The sequence below is a fragment of the Monodelphis domestica genome, chromosome 4 (genome assembly GCF_027887165.1).
Source record: "Monodelphis domestica isolate mMonDom1 chromosome 4, mMonDom1.pri, whole genome shotgun sequence".
Classification (NCBI taxonomy): domain Eukaryota; kingdom Metazoa; phylum Chordata; class Mammalia; order Didelphimorphia; family Didelphidae; genus Monodelphis; species Monodelphis domestica.
Genome location: NC_077230.1, coordinates 68,833,675 through 68,850,394, shown reverse-complemented (window position 1 = coordinate 68,850,394; position 16,720 = coordinate 68,833,675).

Sequence of the window (16,720 nt, the reverse complement as noted above, 5' to 3'; positions counted from 1 at the left end):
TTATTTATTTTGCATTTTGTAACTCTTTCTAATTCTTGCTTGGTTTTGAAGTCTTTCCCTTCCCAAAGATCTGACATATATACTATTCTGTGTTCGCCTAATTTTCTTATAGTTTCCTTCTTTATGTTCAAGTCATTCACCCATTTTGAATTTATCTTGGTGTAGGGTGTGAGGTGTTGATCTAAACCTAATCTTTCCCACACTGTCCACCAATTTTCCCAGCAGTTTTTATGAAATAGTGGATTTTTGTCCCAAAAGCTGGGATCTTTGGGTTTGTCATATACTGTCTTGCTGATGTTGCTTGCCCCCAGTCTATTCCACTGATCCTCCTTTCTTTCTCTTAGCCAGTACCAAATTGTTTTGATGACTGCTGCTTTATAATATAGTCTGAGATCTGGGACTGCAAGGCCCCCTTCCTTTGTATTTTTTTTCATTATTTCCCTGGATATCCTTGATCTTTTGTTCTTCCAAATGAACTTTGTTATCATTTTTTCTAAATAAGTAAAAAAATTTTTTGGAAGTTCCATGGGTATGGCACTAAATAGATACATGAGTTTGGGTAGGATGGTCATTTTTATTATATTGGCTCATCCTACCCATGAGCAGTTAATGTTATTCTGATTGTTCAAGTCTAGTTTTAGTTGTGTGGAAAGTGTTTTGTAGTTGTGTTCATATAGATCCTGTGTTTGTCTCGGGAGATAGATTCCTAAGTATTTTATTTTGTCTAAGGTAATTTTGAATGGGATTTCTCTTTCTAGTTCTTGCTGCTGAGCTGTGTTGGAATTATATGGAAATGCTGATGACTTATGTGGGTTTATTTTGTATCCTGCAACTTTGCTAAAGTTGTTGATTATTTCGATTAGCTTTTTGGTTGAATCTCTAGGATTCTTTAAGTAGACCATCATGTCATCTGCAAAGAGAGATAATTTGGTCTCCTCCTTGTCTATTTTAATGCCTTCAATTTCTTTTTCTTTTCTAATTGCTACTGCTAGTGTTTCTAATACAATGTCAAATAGTAGAGGTGATAATGGGCATCCTTGTTTCACTCCTGATCTTAATGGGAATGGATTTAGTTTATCCCCATTGCAGATGATACTAGTTGATGGTTTTAGATATATACTGTTTATTATTTTTAGGAATAACCCTTCTATTCCTATGCTTTCTAGTGTTTTTAGTAGGAATGGGTGTTGTATTTTATCAAAGGCTTTTTCTGCATCTATTGAGATAGTCATGTGGTTCTTGTTGGTTTGCTTGTTGATGTGGTCAATTATGTGGATGGTTTTCCTAATATTGAACCAACCCTGCATCCCTGGTATAAATCCTACTTAATCATGGTGGATGACCCTTCTGATTACTTGCTGGAGTCTTTTTGCTAGTATCCTATTTAAGATTTTTGCATCTATATTCATTAGGGAGATTGGTCTATAATTTTCTTTCTCTGTTTTTGGCCTGCCTGGTTTTGGAATTAGTACCCTTTTTGTGTTATAAAAGGAGTTTGGTAGAACTCCCTCTTTGCTTATTATGTCAAATAGTTTGTATAGTATTGGGATTAACTGTTCTTTGAATGTTTGATAGAATTCACTGGTGAATCCGTCAGGCCCTGGGGATTTTTTCTTAGGAAGTTCTTTGATGGCCTGTTGGATTTCTTTTTCTGACATGGGATTATTTAAGAAATCTATTTCTTCTTCTGTTAGTCTAGGCAATTTGTATTTTTGTAAATATTCATCCATATCACTTAGGTTGGTATATTTATTGCCATATAGTTGGGCAAAGTAGTTTTTATGATTGCCTTAATTTCCTCTTCATTGGAGGTGAGATCCCCCTTTTCATCCTTGATGCTATTAATTTGCCTTTCTTCTTTCCTTTTTTTTAATTAGATTAACCAGTACTTTGTCTATTTTGTCTGTTTTTTCAAAGTACCAGCTTCTAGTCTTATTTATTAGGTCAATAGTTCTGTCACTTTCGATTTTATTAATTTCTCCCTTAATTTTTAGGATCTCTAGTTTGGTTTTCTTCTGGGGGTTTTTAATTTGTTCGTTCTCAAGTTTTTTAATTTGTATTTCCAATTCCTTGATCTCTGTCCTCCCTAACTTGTGAATATATGCACTCAGGGATATGAATTTTCCTCTAAGTACTGCCTTGGCTGCATCCCATAAGGTTTGAAAGGATGTCTCACCATTGTCATTTTCCTCAACGAAATTATTAATTGTTTTTATGATTTCTTCTCTAACTATCCGATTTTGGAGTATCATATTATTTAATTTCCAATTCATTTTTGATTTGGCTCTCCATGTACCCTTACCGATCAACATTTTTATTGCCTTGTGATCTGAAAAGGCTGCATTTATTATTTTTGCTTTTCTGCATTTGAGTGCCATGTTTCTGTGACCTAGTGTATGATCTATTTTTGTGAATGTGCCATGTGGTGCTGAAAAGAAGGTGTATTCCTTTTTGTCCCTATTTATTTTTCTCCATATGTCTATTAACTCTAATTTTTCTAAAATTTGATTCACCTCTTTTACCTCTTTCTTGTTTATTTTTTGGTTTGATTTATCTACATTTGATAGTGGTTGGTTCAAGTCTCCCACTAATATGGTTTTACTGTCTATATCCTCCTTCAATTCTCCTAGTTTCTCTATTAAAAATTTGGATGCTATACCATTTGATGCATACATGTTGATTAGTGATATTTCCTCATTGTCTATATTCCCTTTTAACAGAATATATTTACCTTCCCTATCCCTTTTGATCAGGTCTATTTCTGCTTTGGCTTTGTCAGATATCATGATTGCAACTCCTGCCTTCTTTCTATCAGTTGAGGCCCAAAAGGTCTTACTCCAACCTCTAATTCTAACCTTGTGAGTGTCAACCCACCTCATATGTGTTTCTTGAAGACAACAAATGGTAGCGTTTTGGGTTCTAATCCAATCTGCTATTTGTCTACATTTTATGGGTGAGTTCATCCCATTCACGTTCAAAGTTATGATTGTCATTTGTGGATTCGCTGGCATTTTGATATCTTCCCCTAGTTCTGACCTTTCTTCTTTAGCTATCTCCTTTTGAACCAGTGATTTACTTTAGGTCAGTCCCCCTAGTCCCCTCCCTTGATATGCTTCCCTTTCTAGCCCCTCCCTTTTTGTGCTCCCTTCCCCTTCCCCCTGCTCTTCCCTCCCTTTTTATGCTCCCTCCCCCCTCCTCTTCCCTCCTTTTTTATGCTCCCCCCTCCCTTAATTTTCCTTTCTTTCTTGCCCTAATGGATAAGATAGAATTCAGGATCCCACTGGATCTAGATGTTCTTCCCTCTCAGATTTAATTTCACTGAGAGTAAGGTTTAAGTAATTCCACTTCACGCTCTCTTCCTCTCCTTCTCATATGAGAGTTCTTCCCCTCCCCTTCCCATGTGTATCTTTATATGGGAAAGATTATTCTATTAAGTCCCCCCCTATTTCTTGAAGTAAGTCTTAGTATTATTGATGGTTCCCCCCTCCCTTTTCCTTTCTTTGCCTCCACTTTCCCCAAATCTTCTTGATGCCCCAATCTTTCCCTATGCATGTTTCTTCTAACTACTCTTATGATGCTACAATTTTTGAGACTTACACAAAACATTTCCCACACATATTAATATATATAATTTGATGTAAATGTAGTCCTTATAGAAGAGAGTTTGACTCTCTTCTATAAAAGATAAGATTTAACTCCTTTTCCCTTTCTTTCATATTTACCTTTTCATGTTTCTCTTGCTTTCTGTGCTTGGATATCGAACTTTCCACAGAGCTCTGGTCTTTTCTTAGCAAATGCTTGGAAATCTTCTATTTTGTTGAATGCCCATTCTTTCCCCTGGAAGTATATAGTCAGTTTTGCTGGGTAGTTGATTCTTGGTTGGAGACCCAGCTCTCTTGCCTTTCTAAATATCGTGTTCTGTGCTTTGTGGTCTCTTAGTGTGCTAGCCTCTAAGTCGTGTTTGATCCTTATGGGAGCCCCCTTATATGTGAAGCTCCTCTTCTTGGCTTCTTGTAGGATTTTCTCCTTTTCTTGGAATCTCTTGAATTTGGCAATTACATTCCTAGGGGTTGTCTTTTGGGGATTTAGTATAGAAGGTGTTCTATGAATCCTTTCTATTTCTATTTTGCCCCCTTGCTCCAGAACGTGGGGGAAATTTTCTTTTATAATCTCCTGTAGAATAATATCAAGTTTATTGTTTATCTCTGGTTTTTCTGGGAGACCGATAATTCGGAGGTTTTCTCTTCTCCCTTTGTTTTCCAGATCGGTGACCTTCTCAGTGAGATATTTTATGTTTTCTTCTAATTCATTAATTTTTTGGGTTTGATTTATTGATTTTTGCTGTTTTATGATCTCACTTCGAGTTGCTTGATTCTGGTCGTTAGGGACTGGTTTTGCTTTTCAGCTTTGTCTGGATGCTTCGAGCTCTTTTTTCAATTGAGCAGTCTTATCTGTCAGACTGCTGATCTCTTTCTCCCATTTTTCTTTCCAGGTTTCCATCTTTTGGGTAAGCTCCAGTTTGAGATCTTCCAGAGCTTGTTGATAGTTTCCATTTGGGAGGCATGTTCTGATTTTTTTTGGATTTCCTCCTCATTCTCTTCTTTTCCTTGGGTACTTCCACCATAAAAGTTTTCAATAGTCACCTTTTTCCCTTTCTTCCTGGAGGCTTGATTTTGGGGCATGTGAGCCATCCCTTTGGTGGTTTTATTCCCCTTTCCTTTTTGGACTGGGGTCTGGGTGATGTGGGCGGGTTTTCTGTGAATTTAGGTTGCCTCAGACTAGTTCTTTCCAGTCTCCGAGGTTTCTTAGAGTGCTGGGGCCCTGATCACAGCCACACTGCCCAGGTGTTCAGCTCCGCCCAGATAATCAGCACGTCGTCCACCCCTGGTGTTTAGCTCCGCTGAGATGTTCAGTGCAACTGCCCCAAGTACAGCTCCGCTGACCCCCATGCTCAGAGCTGGGTTCTCCAGTGAAACCGCCCTGAGATGTTTTTTCCTGGCAGTCCCCAGATCCCAAGGCCCCTGGAGTGCCCCCCCCCCCCAGACAGAGACGTTCCCCACTCACTCGCTGTCCCAGTGAGCGCTCAGGTAGCTCACTCTGGTTTGGTGGGGGAGGTGGAGGGGGAAGGGAGGCTCAGTTCACGTTTCTGTGCAAGCTTTTCCTCCTTCTTATTATAGTGTGGAAATGTTCAAACCCCACGTACCTTCACCTCTGTGGAGTACTGGGGTGTCCTTCTGTTCCTCCAAAGATGATTTTTATGCTCCTTTGATGTAGTCTGTTTCGTTCAGTGCCGGGGAGAGGAAGCGTGTGGCGTCTAGATTGCAGCCATGATAACACGGAAGTCTCTGTTTCCACTTTTAAAGAAATTTTTCTCTTCTGTCACTTCCCCTAAATTTTTAGGTCTACCAAGCACAACCGATGCTCCACTCCAGGACTGTCCACTCTTTCACACGTGGGTCACAGATCCTTAACTCAATGTATGAAATGGGTGTTCACACCTTTTTGTGGTTAAAATCCAAAATGGGTAGATCTCCATACTCAAGTTTAAGTACTGTGCTTACATTTTTGGGGATTAAAATTAAAAATAGACAGGGAATTACAATTTAATCTTCACAATCAAGGAAGAGCTAAGTACCTTCATTGTTACAATCAGGGGAGAGACAAATCCAATCTTCACATACCCCTCCCCCAGTCAGCCTTAATTACCAATAACTGAAAAGGTTCTGTCTTTGGCTTGTCAGCTGTTAAAAATGGATAGGGGAGGGACTTTCCCTTCCTTTTAAATAGAGAAGGATGAATGATTTGTCTCACTGAAAGATGTAGGCTACAGTGAAACAGTTGAGGGAAACTGGTGTGAATTTTAAAATCTCCATCTTGCTTGGTCTAGCACCCCAAATTGTGCACACCCATACTACATGGCCATGTGCTAGTCAATGACAAATCAGAAATAACTAACTGCCCACCTGGTCTGTCCTAAGCCAAGCTTGAGCCACCATTGGCACTTGTGAGGCACAGGAAGTGAGGTAGGGAACAGCCTCTGGAATTCACTCACTTCCTGTGGACAGGGCTAGGTGCCAGTTCATGCTAGGAGCTTGAGCAGGGAGGAGGCCCACAGACAGCTTTCCTTCAGATCGGTCACGTGAGTCAAGGACTAATTCTCTTTTCTACCTTGGCCTTTGGGCCTAAACTCCCTCTGGCTCTGCCAGAAGGTTGAGTTAACCTTTTTCTCTTTCCTCCTCTCTCCTTCTCTCTCTCTCTCCTTTTCTTACTCCCGTTGTGATTAAACCACCATAAACTCCGTTCTGACTTGAGTGTTTCATTTTAGGAATTTCATAAGTAAATTCCTTGGTGACCATAAATTAATATTATAACAATCTTTAAAGGTGATTTTTACCATAACAGTTTGGCAGACCTCAAAGGTTTATTGAGTTCCCTCAATAATTTTCCTGAATTTTCTTGCCTTTTCACCCCACTTCCTCCTCACTCAGTCAGTCCTTTTTACCACCTAACTCGGCTTAAAGACACAGCTGCCAGAACAGGTGAGTATAAAACACCTTTTCTCTCTTCTCTTTTCTCCTTAATTTAAATTGGGGTCAGCAGGTTTTTTTTTTCTTTTCCTCCCTTTAATCTTAAGGGGGCAGCTGGCTGGCTCACTGGATTGAGATCCAGGCCAGGCTTAGAGAAGGAAGATCCTAGGCTCAGATCTGACCTCAGATACTTCCCAGCTGTGTGACTCTGATAGCTAAATAGGTAGCTAAATCTAATCAATTGGTTAGCAGCGACAGAGCCCTTGCCTCGCAACAAAAACAGCTGAGTACAGCTAGGGAGCCAACTTAAAGCGCATTTTCCTGTTTCCCGGCCTCTCTAGTCTTAAAAATTTAAGTGGGCTTTGCTCAAGGAAGGTAGCACATGGTCCTAGCAGTTTTAGCCTGAGGACTAAAGAAAGATTGCTGGGGACCTTCCCATATAAACACTTTAAAAAAAGAAGTAGTTTTAGCTCTACCCTTTGTTTACATCCTATTCACTCATAATCAACCCCTTTTCATACAGCCTCTGCCTCCAGGCATACGGTTTTGTCTGGCTTTCTCTTTACTTGTGACCTATCCCAGACCTTTAAAATAAGCCTAGCCTAAGAAATAAGATAGGAGAATTTACAATAGTATAGGCCCTTGGCAGCAGGCATTAAAGAGAGCCACCTACTGACAAAAAGGAAAAGTTACAGGCAACTTAGTAATTGACTTAAAAACAATGTGGCTCCAGCCCTTACATGGTTTACTTAGGAAATGGCTTATAAGTTCAATAACCAAGTACATGGGATTCCTAATAGGTGTTCCTATAGGATGGCTCTTTTCAGAGACTATTAGTCTCTACATGACCTTTGCATTCCTCTTCCTTGGGATTGTAATTGTTGGAGTTGTAATAATATACCTAATTTCCTCTAAGAGAGAACAAGCACTTGTTCCTTCTATTACTCAACAAATTATGGAACAAAATACTTTTATTAATCAACAAATTACAGAACAAAATACTTTTATTAATCAACAAATTACGGAACAGAATACTTTTATTAATCAACGATTTGTGGAACAAGATGAACTTATGGAAGAAAGATGGGGAGAGATAAAAGCCTTCCTGCAAAATATTAAAAGAGAGTTAAGGGCATCCCACAATAGGAGAGATTTATCTCTCCATTATCCATCATTATCAGATTCCCTGACTCACCCTGCCCAAAACAATTTGGCTCCTAGTTCTCAAATAGCATCCCCCTCGGACTAACCAGCTCCTCTCCCTCCTGACTAACCAGCCCCTCCCCCTTCCCATGCCTCCTACCCTGTCCCTTCATCCCTGCTCCCTGTTCCGGCCCATCCCCCTCTGCCCCTCCCCCTGCCCATGCCTCCTTCCCTGCTCCTGCTGATCCTGCCCTTTTAGTCTAGGCCCATGCCTCCCACCCTGTCCCTTCAGCCCTGACCCCTGTTTCTGCCCATCCCCCCCTGCCCCTCCCCCTGCCCATGCCTCCTTCCCTGCTCCTGCTGATCCTGCCCTTTTAGTCTAGGCCCATGCCTCCCACCCTGTCCCTTCAGCCCTGACCCCTGTTTCTGCCCATCCCGCCCTGGCCCTTCCCTCCACCCATGCTCATGCTCCCATCCCCAACCCCCATGCCCCGACACCCAATATTCCTAACCCTTTCCCTTCTCTTACCTACCCCATTGAAAACAGAGCAAGAAGCCTAGAAACAGTAACACCAGATAATTTGGACACAAGTTTATTTCCATTGAAGGAAGTACCCACCTTTAATAAAGAGGGGAACTTGGTGTCTGTAAGACACTATACACCTTTTAAACCTGACAATTTAGAAAAATTCAAGGACAATATTCCATCATTTGAGGCAGAACCAATATTGGTCATAGAAAAATTAGAGAATATATTCAGGAACTTTGACCCTTCTTGGTTGGATGTGGAAAATTTGTTAGATACATTTCTGACAAAGAGAGAGAAAAATAATGTCATCTCTCTAGCTAGTCAGAAAAGAGGTAAAGGAGCACACCATTGGCCAATTGTAGATCCACACTGGAACCCCAATGTTGCACAAGATCACACAAAACAAGCCCTGGCCAGAGAAGCATTATTAAGAGCCATGAGAGATTGCTCTGATAGACCTGAAACATGGGAAAAATTTGAATGGTCCCAACAGGAAATTGATGAGACCCCTTCCCACTTTATGGACAGACTTATTGATGTAGGAAATACATATATGGACCTTGATTTGAGTAGAGAAAGGGATATTAAATATATACACAGGCAATTCATTAGGAATTGTTGTTCAGTAGTAAAAGACTACTTTGAAACTAGCTGTCCCAAATGGGAGTCTATGGACCTCAAAGAACTGAGGAAAGTAGCAACCTATGTTTATAAGGGTCATACAAAAAAAACCCGAGACACACAATATGTCAGTGGCAGACTTAAAAAAAAGAAATTGAAAGAATGATACAGGAACAATTGAAAAATAAGGGAGAGACCATGGCTCCTTTGCAGAAATCCACAGATAAATCATTAACATTACCCTTAATATGCTCTTTCTGTGGGAAGAGAGGCCATGCAATGATAGTCTGTAGGAGCTGGCTATAGAAAAATGGAAATAATAACAATGTTAGGAATAATAACTATAGGAACCACAATGCCAATCAAAATAATGACAGTGCAATGCTCCAAATGTGGAAAATGATAATACCCAACACAATGCCCAACAATAATATATAAGAAATGGAGCTTGACCACGCTACACTCAGGGTGAATACCCCCAACAGAGTGGATGGTTCCAAAAAACTGCCCAAGCATCTTTATGAAGGTGTGAAGGGGGAGGGGTGAGGGCCTTGGAATCACATAATGACACCTTTGATTTTCTAGACTCTGATATTTTAATGCCAATAATCCCTATACATTCCCCCCCAAATAGTAAGGAACCTCATGTCACTTTAAAGCTAGGAAATTCACACTATGACTGTCTTTTGGACACTGGAGCATTTAGGTCAGTTTTAGTAAGCAAACCAGATGGAAAATGTGATTCTATTGGCTCCCTAAATGTAGTAGGTGTATCAGGAAAACTGTTAAAGGTCCCAAAACTTTCTCCTCGCATAGTATGTGTGGGACCCCTAACTGTTGAACATTCTTTTCTTCTAATGCCTGGATCCCCCACAAAATTTCTGGGGAGAGATCTACTATGCAAATTACAAGGCACAATAATGTATGCCCCAGATGGCTCTCTCTCCTTAGAAGTGCCTGAGGAATCCTTAAATTTACTCCCTGTACTTCTCTCAGAGTGCCAGGAGGCAAAGGAGCATCCTACCTTTGAAATACCTACAGATATACCGGAGTCTCTTTGGACCACATCTTCTACTGATGTAGGCCTACTTAAATCAGCTGTTCCCATTCAAATAAAAACTAAATTCAGCCCACCTCCTTGCATTCCTCAGTATCCTCTCTCCAAGGAGGCAACAGAGGGCATTACCCCAATAATAAACTCATTAATTGACCAAGGAATAATTTTCCCTTGTAAATCTGAATACAACATGCCCATCCTGCCCGTTAAAAAACCAAAAAGGGGGCCTGATGGCAAACACCTCTATATATTCATACAGGATTTGAGGGCTGTGAACAATCACGTTATAAAGCGACACTCCGTAGTTTCCAATATCAATACTATTATTTCTTCTATTCCTAGCACAGCTACATACTTTACAGTAGCAGGCTTGTGCTCAGCCTTCTTTTCCATACCCATATATGAGAACTCGAGGCATACTTTGCTTTCACCTGGCAGAGGATTCAATACTCCCGGAATTGTTTGCCACAAGGTTTCATAGACATCCCGAGCTTATTTGCACAAATTTTGAGACAAGATACAGATAATATAAAATTTAAAAACTGCAAATTAATAAAATATGTAGATGATCTACTCTTGGCTTCCACAGATGCAGAAGAAGCATGTCAGGAAGATAGTAAACACCTTCTTTTGGAATTCCACAAAAGAGGACATAAGATCTTGAGGGATAAAGTTCAGTGATGTCTCCCCAAAGTAGAATACTTGGGGTTCATTCTGACAGCTGGTGCCCGTTTTATTTCTCCCAAGAGAATTGAGAATATTCACAAATTGAGTGGTCCTACCACTAAAAAATAGTTAAGAGAAATTCTGGGAGCAACAGAGTTTTGCAGTGGATTCCTTGCTATGGGGAAATTACTAAACCCCTTATAGCACTAACAAGGGATTTGGTTCCTGAGCCCCTAAAACTAAAGCCCGAACACTTGTCAGCTCTATCAGCTAAAAAAGGCTATCCTGTCTGCCCCTGCTCTAGGCATTCCAGATTACAACAAACCATTTACTTTGTATGTGCATGAGCGAAGAGGAGTAGCTTCTGGTGTTTTAACTCAGACTTTGGGACCTTCTCAGCACCCAATTGCTTACTATTCTGCCCAACTGGACCCAGTAGCAGCAGGAGCACCACCATGTCTTAGAGGAGTAGCTGCTACAGCCTTACTAGTGACAAAAACTGTCAATCTAGTATTGGGATGTCCATTAACAATTATGTGCCCACATGAGGTAGAAGCATTGTTGCTAAAGCATAGAACACAGGCACTCTTGGATCAGAGAATTACAAGGTATGAAATAACCTTATTAAATAGCGAAAACATTACCTTGAAATGCTGTACAACACTTAATCCTGCCACCTTGCTTCCAGATTTACCAACTTCAGGAGAACCATTTCACAGTTGTGAAACACTAGTGTCCATGGCAGAAAAGCCTCAGGATGATCTCTTGGACACTCCCTTAAAAAACTCAGACCTGATCTTATTTACTGATGGTTCTTTTATGATGTGATAAGGAAATCATTTTAAAACACTAATATATATTAATTTAAGTTCACCAAGGAATTCAGCTATGTAATTCCTAAATGAAAACTCAAGTCAGCTGTCAACCTTTTTATGGTGTTATTACAAACAGGAGGAAGAAAAGTATTAGAGGGAAAGAGAGAGGGGGGGAAAAGGGAGAGAAGGAAATAGGGCTTAAATACCCACTCTGCTTAAGCTGAGCCAAAGGCCCAAGGCCCTGGATAGCCGATGCAAAGAAAAGAGCTCAGTCCCTATCACTCATGTGACCAAAATGGAGAAACAGTCTGAGGGCTCCTCCACTCCAAACACCAGGCTCCAACAAACACCACCTTCTTCCCTCCACATAGCAAGTCCCCAGAACTCCTGAGCTGTCCTCTACCTCATTTCCTGTGTCTCCCTGTACCAATGGTGACTCTAGCTTAACCTAGGACCGCCCAGAGGTCTGTCCTTTTTGCACATGTCTGTTGAAGGCCATATTCTCAAATAATTAAATCTTGAGTTTTGCTGCAGCCCTTCCTAAATCTTGTTACCCTGAGTAGGGTGGAGATTGTAGTTTCCAAGACCTGATTCTGTTATTCCAAGTATCTCTATTGTTATTGATCAGGAAATAGCTAAATCCCATCTTCTAAAGAATGGTCTGAATAGGGTTGAGTAGTTTTGAAATTCACAATGAGGGATAGCATACGCTACAGTGGAGCTGCTGTAGTCACAGAATTTGCCACTGAGTGGTCAGCTTCACTGCCCTCTAACATTAGCATTCAAGGGGTAGAACTCATAGCTCTGAAACATGCCTGTATAATTGCCAAGGGCAAAAAGGCAACAATTTATGTGGATTTTAGATATGCTTTTGGCATTTGTCACTCAGTCAGGATACTATGGCTCCAGAGAGGATTTTTAACCTCAGCTAGAAAATCTATAGCTAATGCAGAAATTATTAATTAAGTCCTTTCTGCTCTTCAGCTGCCTGAAGCCCTAGCTTCATTGCTCTGCCCATACAGGTGGCTCTGACCCTGTCTCTAGGGGAAATGACCAAGCAGATGCTGATGCAAAGCTAGCAGCCATAGAAGGGCCTGAATTACTTTTAACATTAACAACCACTGATGACTTAAATTTATCACTTTCCTCTAATGAAAAGGAATTGGAAAAATGAAAACAAAAATTTAAAGCAAAACAGATCAATGGAGTTTGGGTGTCATCTGAAGGAAAACCCCTGCTCCCTAGAAGTTTCTATCACCAAATCTTCTAATCTGTTCATAATAATGGCCACTTTGGTACCCAGGGCATCGTGGACTCTGTTAAGAGAGTATGGATAGCCCCTGGTATAACTACCATAGCCTCTAAAGTGTGTTCATCCTGATCTACCTACCAGGCATAGAACCAACATGCCTTTCATTGAAAAGCCTCTGATGAGTGACCTTTGGCTTATACACCTTTTGAGCACCTGCAGATAGATTTCATAACGATGCCAACGGCTGGACAATATAAATTTTGTCTAGTCATAGTAGAGCAACTGACCAGATGGCCAGATGCATTTCCTACAGCCGAGCCACAGCAGCTTTTGTTGCTAAGGTGCTTTTAAAAGAAATTATTCCTCGCTTTGGCCTGCCAGCACATATTGATTCCAATAGGGGAAGTCATTTTACTGATTCTGTTCTAAATCAGATATATTCTTGATTGGGGATAACTCCAAAATTGCATGTTCCATATCATCCCCAGAGTTCAGGCCAAGTTGAAAGGATGAATAAAGAACTTAAAACTATGATTGTCAAATTATGCACTGAGACCCATTTAAAATGGCCTGAAATTCTCCCTCTGGCCCTATTTTATCTTAGAAGCAGGCCTAGAGGAGACCTGCATATTTCTCCATTTGAGAGGGTTTTTGGACATCCACCTATACAGTCTAAACCTTTTCCTCTTGCATATACATTGCTATTAGGGGGAGATGCTACTATTGCTTCCTATATCCAGGAATTACAGCACAAACTGCGTGAGCTACATGAATCTGGAGCTGCAGTACAGGCTGGACCACTAGACTTCTCACTTCACAACCTGAACCCAGGAGACAACGTGTATATAAAGAACTTCCAGTGTACAGGAGCAACCCATCCTTCCTGGGAAGGACCATTCCAAATATTGTTAACTACTCCAACATCTATAAAGGTTGGAGAAAAGGACTTTTGGATTCATTGCTCACATGTAAAGAGAGCATCTTCTATTGAGACTGATTGACTGTATCCTGTATATGCATTGGAGATAACTACCCATTCACAAGAGAAACTGTTTTATTTTGTTTTTGACACATTGAATTCCTGAATTTATTATTTTTTCTTTTTTCCTTTTTCTCTTTTCCTTATTTTGTTCTCATTTCTATGTACTCAAGGTACATATAATCAATATTAATTTTTATTCTACAATAATACTAGTTTAAATATATATACTTGATATATTATTAATACGTACCCAAACAGCTTTAGACTATGGGAACCTGCCATTTATTGATAATTGTTGTGGGACTATGATTAATGTTTGTGTCTGATTCTAGGAATGGGATACAAAAAAGGAGCACAGAGATAACCTGGATAATGCCAAAAGAGCTCACAGGTCTAAAAATCAAAAAACTAATCCAGGTAGGATTGATGCACTTCTAAGCCAATACTAAGGACTTGAACCTAGTGTGAGACTCGGGGTTGCAACACTTGACATACATTAAGATATAGGCCTTCCGTGTATCCACACTCTTTGTGAAAATACCTACAGACAAGTACCAAAGGTTGGTTACCATCCTGGCTCCCTCCATCCCTGAGAATGAAGGTAAAATAAGATGAGGGAATGACACTTCCCTATAAAAATAAGAATCTGGTCCTTTTTTCTCTACTACAGTATGGCAATTTCCTGTAGCCTTGGCTGCAAATGGGTAAGTGAAATTTGCTGCATTCTTTCCTACAGACTTGTGGGATTAGAAATTACTTAACTAGACCATAATACAGGGGCCTGTGAGAAAATTTATTCTTGCTTTCTCAAAATTTTGTGTACATAGATTTTTGATATTTTGATACTGATTTTGAATTCTTCTTTTTTTAAAAAAATATATATAAAGGGTTTATATTTTTCCCTTAATTTTTCCCCTTTTTTCTTTTGTTTTTTTTTCTTTTGTTTTCATTTTTGTTTTTGTTTTCCTTTTGAATTAACTCACACCCCCCCACAACTAAACCTTGCATCCTCAGCTGGACTCGGGTTTTTTTTTAACACTTTCTTCAGGGGGGATTGTATTTTCATAAAATCCAAGATTTAAATTTTATTAGAGATAGATCTTTAGAGAAGAAGCTTGCTAACTAACTGAATCCAGAGAATGAATTGTTTTCAGAAAGATATCTAAACCTTTTCACTACAGGAAGATCTAGAATGAACCTTGGGGTGCGGTTGATTGAACATTTTTTGAATGTACATTCTTATGCCAAAGGGGACTGCCCCCTAATTGGCTTTTGTCAATGTGCCCAGCAAAACATTGGTTTGCTGTCTCTCTCTCTCCTATTTCCCCTAATCTACAACTATTGTAGTTTTCCTCTTAAAGGGCAATATTTTATATACACTTGCAGTTAGAATTTTTTGGGGTGCAGGACCCTTATGTTTAGTGATCAATTGGCAAGACTAGTCCCCCAATCATCATCAGGGGGGTTGTGAATTTTAAAATCTCCATCTTGCTTGGTCTAGCACCCCAAATTGTGCACACCCATACTACACTGCCATGTGCTAGTCAATGACAAATCAGAAATAACTAACTGCCCACCTGGTCTGTCCTAAGCCAAGCTTGAGCCACCATTGGCACTTGTGAGGCACAGGAAGTGAGGTAGGGAACAGCCTCTGGAATTCACTCACTTCCTGTGGACTGGCTAGGTGCCAGTTCATGCTAGGAGCTTGAGCAGGGAGGAGGCCCACAGACAGCTTTCCTTCAGATCAGTCACGTGAGTCAAGGACTAATTCTCTTTTCTACCTTGGCCTTTGGGCCTAAACTCCCTCTGGCTCTGCCAGAAGGTTGAGTTAACCTTTTTCCCTTTCCTCCTCTCTCCTTCCCTCTCTCTCCTTTTCTTACTCCTGTTGTGATTAAACCACCATAAACTCCGTTCTGACTTGAGTGTTTCATTTTAGGAATTTCATAAGTAAATTCCTTGGTGACCATAAATTAATATTATAACAATCTTTAAAGGTGATTTTTACCATAACACTGGGGAGGCTGAGGTGCGATCTGCTGGTGGAGAGAAGATGGTGATTTCTCCCTCCCTAGGGTTAACTGTAACCAGAGCCTGAGGGACTAATGGAGAGACAGAAAGGAGACCTTCTGTCTCTTCCCACAAGGGATATTTTAAATTGTATCCTTTTTTATCACCAATGTGAGGCTAGTTGAAGAGAAAATATTTATATTCCAGTCAGCTGTTATAGAGCAAAGGTTTGTTGTCAGACCCTTCTCTTATAGAGGAATGTGGCAAACCAGGTCTAGTCCTACCACAGATGAGACAGGATTCACCCTTGAATCCAGCTCTCAATCACCCAACTTCTCTCTTGTTATGGAACAGGCCAACCCAAATCTGACTTGAACTAAAGAATTTATTTGGAAAGGGAAAAGTTAGGTAGGGAAGAGGAGAAGGATGCCCTGATAAGCTAAGACCCCAGATAGTCAAATCAAGGGGAAGGGGCATGAGACCCAAAGAACTCAGCCCAAAGAACTATTCCAGCTGTCAGTGCTCTTTATTCTATGTTGCTCTTTATCTAGTCTGTAAATCTAAAGCAGTTCAAGAAAGGGCAAGGAGAGATCCAGAAAAGAAGTCAGAAAGTTGGCTCAGTTATTTTGAGAGTCCAAGCTAAACTTCTGAATCTGTGGCTTTTGCTGGCAGATGGAGGAAGCCTCTCTAGATGACAACAGATTCAAAGACTAGGCAGGAAAGTCTGGGTCTTCTCTCTCTTGTGACTTTGGATGTCCCTTAGCCACACAGAAAGGCATCTGTCCCCTTCTAGTATAGGGCTGGAAGTCCTGGGCTGACCAGAGTTCTCCTCAGCTCACAGTTCTCTCCCACAATCCTTTGCTCTCTCCCAACTGCCACTTATGAGCCTGTCCATCAAACACAGGTTTTGTCAACTTTATGCCTTGACATCCTTGCAGAAATCCAAGTGGGTAGGATAAATATCTCAGGGATGTGCTGGATGATGGAGAAATCTTAGGATCTGGGAAAATGACTTTTACCTCAGAAACAACAGGTACTCCACAACAGGACATACTCCCTTCAACCTCTCACAGAGAAAGGAATACTACTCCCAACTGTCATTCTGAAATAGTATATAGAAT